Source organism: Theropithecus gelada, chromosome 16 (genome assembly GCF_003255815.1).
Source record: "Theropithecus gelada isolate Dixy chromosome 16, Tgel_1.0, whole genome shotgun sequence".
Classification (NCBI taxonomy): Eukaryota; Metazoa; Chordata; class Mammalia; order Primates; family Cercopithecidae; genus Theropithecus; species Theropithecus gelada.
The window spans coordinates 15087829-15098946 of record NC_037684.1 but is presented as its reverse complement, the minus strand read 5'-3'; the positions used below and the strand labels follow the sequence as shown (position 1 = coordinate 15098946).

The 11118-nt window shown below is 46.3% G+C and overlaps 1 protein-coding gene and 1 non-coding gene across 5 annotated transcripts in view; both read right to left on the bottom strand.

Moving 5' to 3' along the window:
* The window catches only part of TEX14 (testis expressed 14, intercellular bridge forming factor), a 143382-nt gene that overhangs the window by 86706 nt on the left and 45558 nt on the right, over positions 1-11118 (bottom strand). The gene's annotated exons all lie outside the window — the stretch shown is intronic.
* LOC112610527 lies at positions 3463-3676 on the bottom strand. Its single transcript, XR_003116411.1, has one exon. It is a non-coding gene; the product is annotated as a small nucleolar RNA U3 (small nucleolar RNA).

Here is an 11118-nt window from a genome sequence, read left to right as displayed (position 1 = left end):
AAAAAAAAAAAAAAAAAAAAAAAAAAAAAAAAAAGAAAAAAATTTAAGGAAGGGCCATCTATGGAAGAGTGGTGTAGACATTTCCTGAGGAGAAAATGTTTCTTTTGGAGTTTTCTTAAATATCATGAACCCAGAGGGATAAATGAAAATGGGAGGAACCTGATAATTTTTTTTTTTTTTTTTTTTTTGAGACAGAGTCTCACTCTGTCACCCAGGCTGGAGTGCAGTGGCCGGATCTCAGCTCACTGCAAGCTCCGCCTCCTGGGTTCACGCCATTCTCCTGCCTCAGCCTCCCCAGTAGCTGGGACTACAGGCGCCCGCCACCTCGCCCGGCTAATTTTTTGTATTTTTTAGTAGAAACGGGGTTTCACCGTGTTAGCCAGCATGGTCTCGATCTCCTGACCTCGTGATCCGCCCGTCTCGGCCTCCCAAAGTGCTGGGATTACAGGCTTGAGCCACCGCGCCTGGCCTTTTTTTTTTTCTTTTTTTTTTTTTTAAGACCCTGGGTTTTGCTGTGTTGCCCAGGTTGGGCAAAAAAAAAAAAAAAATTTTTTTTTTTTTTTGAGACACAGTCTTTAGAGCAGTGAAGCGCAGTGGCACTATCTCGGCTCACTGCAAGCTCCACCTCCTGGGTTCACGCCATTCTCCTGCCTCAGCACCCTGAGTAGCTGGGACTACAGGCGCCCACCACCACACCCCCGGCTAATTTTTTATATTTTTAGTAGAGACAGGGTTTTACCGTGTTAGGCAGGATGGTCTTGATCTCCTGACCTTGTGATCTGCCCGCCTCGGCCTTCCAAAGTGCTGTGATTACAGGCGTGAGCCACCGCACCCAGCCGGGCAACAAAAAAGTTTTAAAAATAGCCAGGCATTGTGGCACAAGCCTGTAGTCCCACCTACCCAGGAGACTAAGGCAAGAGGATCTTTTTTTTTTTTTTTTTTTTGAGAGGGAATCTTGCTCTGTCGCCCAGGCTGGAGTACAGTGGCCTGATCTTGGCTTCCCAGCCTCTCCAGTAGCTGGGATTCCAAGCATGTGCCACCATGCCCAGCTAATTTTTGTAATTTTAGTAGAGATGGTGTTTTGCCATGTTGGCCAGGTTGGTCTTGAACTCCTGACCTCAGGTGATCTGCCTGCCTTGGCCTCCCAAAGTGCTAGGACTACCGACATAAGCCACCACACCCAGCCCAAGAGGATCTCTTGAGCCCAGAAGCGCAAAGCTGCAGTGAGCTGAGAATGCAACCACTGCAATCCACCCTGGAAGACAGGAGACCCTGTCTGAAAAACTAAACAAAACAAAACAAGAAAAAGAAGGAAAATGAAAAAAGAGGGCCAGGCACGGTGTCTGCTGGAGAACTGCCTCATATGTGGGGAAACAACCCCCATATATCTTGTGTCAAAAGTGTTGTATTGAGGCCAGGAATGGTGGCTAACGCCTGTAATCCCAAAAGTTTGGGAGGTCGAGGTGGGCGGATCACTTGGGCCTAGGAGTTCGAGACCAGCCTGGCCAACATGGCAAAACCCCAACTCTACTAAAAATATAAAAATTACCCAGGCATGGTGGTGGGCGCTTATAATCCCAGCTACTTGGGAGGCTGAGGCAGGAAAATCCCTTGAACCCGGGAGGCAGAGGTTGCAGTGAGCTGAGATCGTGCCACTGCACTCCAGCCCGGGCTACAGAGAGAGACCCTGTGTCAAAATATATACATACATACATGAAAGAAAGAAAGAAAGTGAGAAAGTGAGAAAAAAGAAAAAGAGGGCAGGTGCGGTGGCACATGCCTGTAATCCCAGCACTTTGGGAGGCCAAGGTTGGTGGATCACCTGACATCAGGAGTTCGAGACCAGCCTGGACAAAATGGCAAAATCCCATCTCTGCTAAAAGTACCAAAAATTAGCCGGGCTTGTGGCGCGCGCCTGTAGTCCCAGCTACTTGGAAGGCTGAGGCAGGAGAATCACTTTTTTTTTTTGTGACGGAGTCACGCTGTCACCCAAGCTGGAGTGCTTTGGCACTATCTTTGCTCACTGCAACCTCTGCCTCCCGGGTTCAAGCAATTCTCCTGCCTCAGCCTCCTGATTAGCTGGAATTACAGGCGTGTGCCACCATGCCCAGCTAATTTTCGTATTTTTGGTACAGACAGGGTTTCACCATGTTGTCCAGGCTGGTCTCGAACTCCTGAACTCAGGTGATCCGCCCGCCTCGGCCTCCCAAAGTGCTGGGATTACAGGTATAAGCCACCACGCCCAGTCGAGAATCGTTTTAACCCAGGAGGTGGAGGTTGCGGTGAGCTGAGATCATGCCACTGCACTCCAGCCTGGGTGACAGACTGAGACTCCATCTCAAAAAAAAAAAAAAGAAGGAAGGAAGGAAGGAAAGAGAGAGAGAGGGGGGGAGAGAGAGAGAGAGAGAGAAAGAAAGACAGAAAATGAAAACCAGAACACCAACAGGTTAATTTTAAACTCCATTTTACTAAAGAAACAAGAGAAATAAGTATGGTACTGAAGGGGAAAAAAATATTTAAGTGATTAAGAAAACTTTTGTTTTCAGGCAGGGTCTCATTCTGTTGCCCAGGCTGCAGAACAGTGGTGCCATCAGGGCTCACTGAAGCCTTGAACTCCCAGAAGCTCAAGCCATCCTCCCATTGAAGCCTCTTGAGTAGCTGGGACTACAGGCAGTCGCCGCCACTCTGGCCTACTTTTACAATTTTTTTGTAGACATAAGGTCTGGCTATATTGCCCAGGCTGGTCTCAAACTCCTGGCCTCAAGCGATCCTCCCACCTCCACCTCCTAAAGTGATGGGATTACAGGCATGAGTCACCGTACCTGGCAAGAAAATATTAAAAGCACATTTAAAACCACTTCCAACTGCTTTCCTAAGTAACTCAGAATGTAGGCTCCAACTCCCATTGCTCAAAAAGCAGAACATGGCAAATGCTTGAAAAATAGGTGAGATACGTATTGACATTAGGTGGAGAGCAAAACTACATAAATCCTATCCCCAACACCAAAACGCAGGCTGCTATTTGACAACCAAATCACCTCGTTAAACACAAAATTGGCCGTGCGTGGTGGCTCACGCCTGTCATCCTAGCACTTTCGGAGGCTGAAGCAGGTGGAACACTTGAGGTCACGAATTCGTGACCACCCTGACCAACTTGGTGAAACCCCCTCTCTACTAAAAGTACAGAAACTAACCGAGCGTTGTGGTGGCGCCTGTAATCCCAGCTACTCGGGAAGCTGAGGCAGGAAAATCACTTGAACCTGGGAAGTGGAGAGTGCAGTGAGGCAAGATAGGGCCAATGCATTCCAGTCGGGACGACAAAGAAAGACTCCATCTCAAGAAAAGAAAGAAAAGAAAAGAAAAGAAGACCCGTAAAGCAATAATTAACATAAGCACAGAAATACTAGAAATGACAACTGCGTGAAGCAGCTTCCTCCTCCATTAAGCGGAAGAACAAGAGAAACCACTCAGACTGCGTCCTCTCCCGCTTGCTCTCTCAGAGGAAAAGAAGAATCATCCATCAATGGCAAACAGTAGCTGCAGCAAAGCAACACCAACTGCAGGTTTCAGGCTCAGGAGAGAACACTGCGTCTCCTCGCAGTTGCCAGTGCTCCACACGTCCAGAAAAGCTTCTCTAATGGCAAGCTATAGAAATGATTCCTAAAAGTATAGTCTTAACCGTCTATCGGCCGCCTCTGCTGGGTCTATTGCGGCCGCACACTTTTACCTGATGGCTAGTTATTATAGATTTCCCCATTTCGGCTCCCCTAGGGGGAAAAAAAACCCAGCTCTGCCATACAGTCTTTTCGAATACTATCACTTAACGCATTTACTGTTTTAAGTGGAAATGTAATTTTAAAAAATGGCTTAATCATAAACATCTAAACGGCTACGTTTAAATAACATAATACTGCAGGGCGCAGTGGCTCACGCCTGTAATCCCAGCACTTTGGGAGGCCAAGGCGGGCGGATCACAAGGTCAAAAGATCGAGACCATCCTGGCTAACACGGTGAAACCCCGTCTCTACTAAAAATACAAAAAAATTTAGCAGGCACGGTGGCGGACGTCTGTAGTCCCAGCTACTCGGGAGGCTGAGGCAGGAGAATGGTGTGAACCCGGGAGGCGGAGCTTGCAGTGAGCTGAGATTGCGCTACTGCACTCCAGCCTGGGCGACAGAGCGAGACTCCGTCTCAAAAAATGAATGAATTAAATAAATAAATAACATAATACTGAATGAGGGCCAGTCACAACATGCAGCTAGGTTCCACGGTTCTGGTAAAGGTGCCTGGTCCCAGACAATTTAAGGAAAGGGCAGCCTTTGCCTCTGCTAGAATCAGGCTGGATCCGGTAATTGTGAGCAGTTGCTCACAACTATCCTAAGGGTTTGACTTTCAAAGGCTAGGGAGGTCACCATGACTGTGGCAGGAAAGGGAACAGGGTGACTGAGACCCAGCGTTTAAGAAAAAGAGCTCTGGTTCTTATGCCACATATTTGCACTACCAGTTCACACTTCTTAAATTTTTAAGATAAAGATGTTTGGTGAATTTGACGTTATTTCTTCCCCGAACAAACACTCGAATGCTGGTGTATATAATGGTAATAGCTACTGACCGGTCATGGTGGCTCACTCCCGTAATCCCAGCATTTTGGCAGGCCAAGGCGGGTGGATCACCTGAGGTCAGGAGTTTGAGACCAGCCTGGCCAACATGGTGAAACTCTGTCTCTACTAAAAATACAAAAAGTAGCCAGGTATGATGGCACTTGCCTGTACTCCCAGCTACTAGGGAGGTTGAAGCACGAGAAACACTTGAACCCAGGAGATGGAGGTTGCAGTGAGCTCAGATTTAGCCACTGCATTCCGGCCTGGGTGACACAGCGAGACTCTATCTCAAAAAAACAAAAAAAAAATGGTATTAGCTACTATTTATTGAGGTCGTGCCATGTTCCCGGTGTCATATGAGATAAATACTATCAGTAATCATCCCAGCCTTATAGATGGATAAACTGACACACAGAAAGATTAGGTAACTTGCCTAAGGTCACACAGCTTTGAAACAGAGCTGGTAGGTCAGGTGCCGGAGCTTATTATCTTAGTCACTATCCAGTTTTTCTATGTGCTAAGCACTATTTCTAGGAATGGGGCATATAGCGACGGAATAAAATAAGTAAAGGCTCCTACTCACACACAGAGCTTACCTGCTAGTGTGTATGTCTGTGTTTCTGTGTGTGAGAAAGAGAAACAAATGCACAAGTGAATGATAAATAATGAGGCATGTAGATAATTATAACATTGTTGAAACAGAGAGACTTGGTGGCTATTTATTTATTTATTTATTTATTGAGACGGTCTTGCTCTGACACCCAGGCTGCAGTACAGTGGTTCAATCTCAGCTCACTGCAAACTCTGCCTCCTGGGCTCAAGCCATCCTCCCACCTCAGCCTCTTGAGTAGCTGGGGCTACAGGTGTGAGCCACCAAGTCCCGAAAATTTTTGTATTTTTTGTAGAGACAAGGTTTCACCGCGTTGCCCAGGCTTGTCTCGACCTTCTCAGCTCAACTGATCCACCAGCCTCAGCCTCCCAAAGTGCTGGGATTACAGGCATGAGCCACCATACCCTGCCTATCGGTGGTTACTTTAGATTTGAAAGGTTAGGGAAGGAGAGGGTTTCCCTAACCACTCAAAGGTTATTTAAGCCAAGACTTGAATGATTAAAAAGTAGCCAATCAGGTGGCTGGGAGTGGTAGCTTACGCCTATAATTCCAGCACTTTGGGAGGCCGAGGCGGGAAGATCACCTAAGGTGGGGAGTTCGAGACCAGCCTGAACAATATGGAGAAACACCGTCTCCACTAAAAATACAAAATTAGCCAGGCATAGTGGCACATGCCTGTAATCCCAGTTACTCGGGTGACTGAGGCAGGAGAATTGCTTGAACCTGGGAGTCGGAGGTTGCGGTGAGCCGAGATTGACCACTGTACTCCAGCCTGGGCAACAAGAGCGAAACTCCATCTCAAAAAAAAAAAAAAAAAAAGTAGCCAACCAGGCAGCTGTGCCTATGGAGTAGCCATTCTTTTCTTTCTTTCTCTTTTATTTATTATTATTATTATTTTTATTTTTGAGATGGAGTCTCATTCTCTCCAGGCTGGAGTGCAGCAGCTTGATCTCTGCTCGTTGCAACCTCCCATTCCCAGGTTCAAGTGATTCTCCTGCCTTGGCCTCCCGAATACCTGGGATTATAGGTATGCACCACCACACCCAGCTAATTTTTGTATTTTTAGGGTTTCTCCATGTTGGCCAGGCTGGTCTGCAACTCCTGACTTTGTGATCGATCGGCCTGCCTCGGCCTCCCAAAGTGCTGGGATTACAGGCGTAAGCCACTGCGCCCAGCCAAGTGATGTTTTTGTTGTTGTTGTTGTTGTTGTTTTTTGAGACGGAGTCTCACTCTGTAGCCCAGGCTGGAGTGCAGTGGCACGATCTCGGCTCACTGCAAGTTCTGCCTCCTGGGTTCACGCCATTCTCCTGCCTCAACCTCCCGAGTAGCTGGGACTACAGGCTCCTGCCACAACGCCAGGCTAATTTTTTTGTATTTTTTAGTAGAGACGGGGTTTCACCGTGTTAGCCAGGATGGTCTTGATCTCCTGACCTCGTGATCCGCCCACCTTGGCCTCCCAAAGTACTGGGATTACAGGCGTGAGTCACCGCACCCAGCGGTGATAGATGTTTTAATCCTTTATCTCATTTAATCCTTTAAACAACTGAAGGAGAATAGGTGATTATTTCTCCTTTCACAGATGCTGGGTATAGCATCTGTCACACTCCTGAAGGAACCACTGTTGGAACCTAAGCCTGTCTGGCACTAAATCAAGTCCCTGTTCTTTCTGGTAAGCTGAAGGGGTCTTCTTCAGAAGTCTAGTCTCCAATCAATTCAGTTCTCTGATGAAGCATTAAATAAATATATAATCTTTCAAAGTTAGGTCTGAATGACTCATCTTCCTGGCTTCTAAATCCCTGAGGAAGCCTACCCATTTACTTCTAGGAAAAGTTAGCCTCAATTTCACCTCAGTTAACACATCTCAGATAGATGATGTGCAACTGTTTTAGTCACTTAACTTCCTGCTGTAAATTTCATGCCAGGAAGCACAGGGTCACATGAACATTCACATGGCACAGTATTCTAATCAACCACACTTTTATTTATTTATTTATTTTTGAGATGGAGTCTCGCTGTGTCGCCCAGGCTGGAGTGCAGTGGCCGGATCTCAGCTCACTGCAAGCTCCGCCTCCTGGGTTTATGCCATTCTCCTGCCTCAGCCTCCCGAGTAGCTGGGACTACAGGCGCCTGCCACCTCGCCCGGCTAGTTTTTTGTATTTTTAGTAGAGACGGGGTTTCACCGTGTTAGCCAGGATGGTCTCGATCTCTTGACCTCGTGATCTGCCCGTCTCGGCCTCCCAAAGTACTGGGATTACAGGCTTGAGCCACCACGCCCGGCCTCAACCACACTTTTAATTGCATTATAGCAGCATCACAAATATGACCATCAGGTTGTAAAGATGCTTAGCAGTCAGTCATCTTATTCAACAGCCTCTCCTAATAGAATCTCCTCACAGACAGTTCTCTTTACAGACAGCCAAATGCTCTGTACTTAATTTTTTTCAGAAAAAGGGACAATGTTGGGGCAATCTGGCCAGGTCTGGGACGTATCTTTTGGTTTCAGAGCAGTTCCATATATATATAAATATATAACTATAAATAAATATATAAATATGTTAAATATTTATAAATATATGTATTTATATATAAATAAATAAATATAAATAAATATATAAATATAACATAAATATATTTAATATATTTGTATATTATATATTAAATATATTTATATATTATAGAAATATAAATACATTTATTTATAAATATATCATTTATATTTATATATAAATATACATTTACTTATATATATTTATATATATATATACACTCTTTTTTTTTTATGGAGTTTTGCTCTTGTTGCCCAGGCTGGAATGTTAATGGCACCATCTGGGCTCAATGCAATTTGTGCCTCCCATGTTCAAGCAATTCTCCTGCCTCAGCCTCCCACCTAGTATATTTTGAATTTATAAAGTACTTTCCAGTCACTTTCATCCAGGGTCCTATCTCTGGTCTGGGCCCTTCTATATCTGTCTTCCATTCTCCATTCTCTATTCCTCCAATCTTTCTGGAAACCTCTCACCAACCATGCCATCCCTTGGCCTCCTCTGAGCAGTTTCTCCAACTTCACGTGGGTGTGACCATCACTCCAGTAAATTCTGACTTAGCTCATGTCACCTCTTCTGGAAGTCTTCCTTGACTCTGCAAATAACACAGCCCACTCTGTATTTTGTGTCCTTAATCATCCTTGTATAGGTTTCTACATAGCTCACTCTGGAATTCCAAATACATTTACTTCCCCTTACTAAACTGTGAGCTGTTTAAAAGCAGGAACATGTCTTAGTTATCTCTGTATCTCCGGCACATTGCGTGGCACAGCAGATGTCCAGTAAATGCTGACTAACTGAATGAATGATGAATTCGTGAATGTATTGTTCCTTCCCTCAAGTCCTGCTACTGACCTGTTGGGAACCACCTGGTTTTCCCTTCCTTCTTATTCTACTCCTCCCCCAATAAAGCTGGCCTGTCTGAAATACAGTGAGGAACATGTCAGCAGGGTTCCTGGCCTTCTCCTCTTGCCTATCCTTGGTTTCAAAATATGTCTGTGCAGTCCATATCACTCCTCTGAGCTTCTGGCTCAGATATCCAGCTTCTACTTGACATTGCATTTAGGTGAATCACAGATACCTCAAATTCAGCCTACCCAAGTTGACTTAGATCAGCTTCCTCCCAAACATATTTCTCTTTTAGGGAATAATATCACTCTCAACCATGTTGCTCAAAACAAAAACCTAGCCTAAAGTTGCAGTGGCACATGAATCTGTCCTCCCATCTGTGTGAGAGGATCACTTAAGCCCAGGAGTTCAAGTCCAGTCTGGGGCAACATAGTAAGACCCTGTCTCAAAAATGAAAAAAAAGTAACCTAGGGCCGGGTACAGTGGCTTACAACTGTAATCCCAGCACTTTGGGAGGCTCAGGCAGGCGAATCACCTGAGGTCAGGAGTTTGAGACCAGCCTGGCCAACATGGTGAAACCCCATCTCTACTAAAAAAACACAAAATTTAGCCAGGTGTGGTGATGCATGCTGTAATCCCAGCTAACAGGGAGGCTGAGGCAGGAGAATCGCTTGAACCCAGGAGGTGGAGGTTGCAGTGAGCCGAGATCGTACCACTGCACTCTACCAGCCTGGGCGACAGAGGAAGACTCTGTCTCAAAAAAAGAAAAAAAAAAAAGGAGCCTAAGTCATCTTAGTGCTTTATCTCTCCCCCCACCTACCTCATAGCCTCCTATAGCCAGAGCAGCCATTTGGACATGCAAATCTATTCATACCTGTGTTACACGATGGAGGTAGGTCACCAAAAAGACCAAGCTATGATAGAGGTTTAGGACCTTTAATACCATACCCTACCATTAACCTCTAGGGAGAGGAGCAGGGTGGGAAATTGAATTTAATCACCAATGACCAATGATTTAATCAATCGTGCCTACATAATGAGACCTCCATAAAAATCCACAAATAGGGTTTGGAGAGCTTCTGGGATGGTGAACACACTGAAGAACCGGGAGGGTGGAATGCCACCAGAGGGAATGGAAGCCCCTCCCCTTATACCTACACAAAACCCTGGGTATCTCTTACTTTTGGCTGTTTTTGTTTTTGTTCTTTTGAGACGGAGTCTCGCTCTGTAACCCAGGCTAGAGTGCAATAGCACGATCTCGGCTTACTGCAAACTCAGCCTTCTGGGTTCAAGCACTTCTTCCACTTCGGCCTCCCAAGTAGCTGGGATTACAGGCGCATGCCACCCAGCCCAGCTAGTTCTTGTATTTTTGTAGAGACGGGGTTTCACCATGTTAGTCAAGCTGTCAAGCTGGTCTTGAACTCCTGACCTCAGGTGATCCACCCACCTCGGCCTTCCAAAGTGCTGGGATTACAGGCATGAGCCACTGCACCCGGACTTTTTTTTTTTTTTTTTCTGACGGAATTGTGCTCTTTTGCCCAGGCTAGAGTGGCAAGATCTTGGCTCACTGCCACCTCCGCCACCCGGATTCAAGCGATTCTCCTGCCTCAGTCTCCCGAGTAGCTGGGATTACAAGCACCTGCAACCACGCCTGGCTAATTTTTTGTGTTTGCAGTAGGGACGGGGTTTCACCATGTTGGTCAGGCTGGTCTTGAACTCCTAACCTCAAGTGATCCGCCTGCCTCAGCCTCCCAAAGTGCTGGGATTACAGACGTGAGCCACTGCGCCCAGCCGGGAACGGCACAATTAAAGTGACAGAAAAAATAGATTCTGCAGCCGGGTGCACTTTGGGAGGCCGAGATGGGCGGATCACGAGCTCAGGAGATCAAGACCATCCTGGCTAACATGGTGAAACCCTGTCTCGACTAAAAATACAAAAAAATTAGCCGGGCTTAGTGGCGGGCGTCTGTAGTCCCAGCTACTCGGGAGGCTGAGGCAGGAGAATGGCGTGAACCCAGGAGGTGGAGCTTGCAGTGAGCCGAGATTGCGCCTCTGCACTCCAGCCTGGGCGATTGAGCGAGACTCCGTCTCAAAAAAAAGAAAAAAAAAAATGGATTCTGCCTGAGATGCCTATCAAGGAGGGGAAGGAAGAGCCAATGAAGCGTGTGCGTGAGGTCAGGCAAAAAAACCCACAAAAATTGTTGTTCCGCTAAAATCAAAATCTTAATCTCTCATCCAATTCCAATTTCTTTTCTTTCTTTTTCTTTTTTTTTGAGACAGAGTCTTGCTGTCGCCCAGGCTGGAGTGCAGTAGTGCAACCTTGGCTCACTGCAACCTCCATCTCCCAAGTTCAAGCAATTCTCCTGCCTCAGCCTCCCAAGTAGCTGGGACTACGGGCATGTGCCACCAAGTCCAGCTAAGTTTTGTATTTTTAGTAGAGACAGAGTTTCACCATGTTGGCCAGGCTGTTCTCAAACTCCTGAGCTCAAATGATCCACCTGCCTAGGCCTCCCGA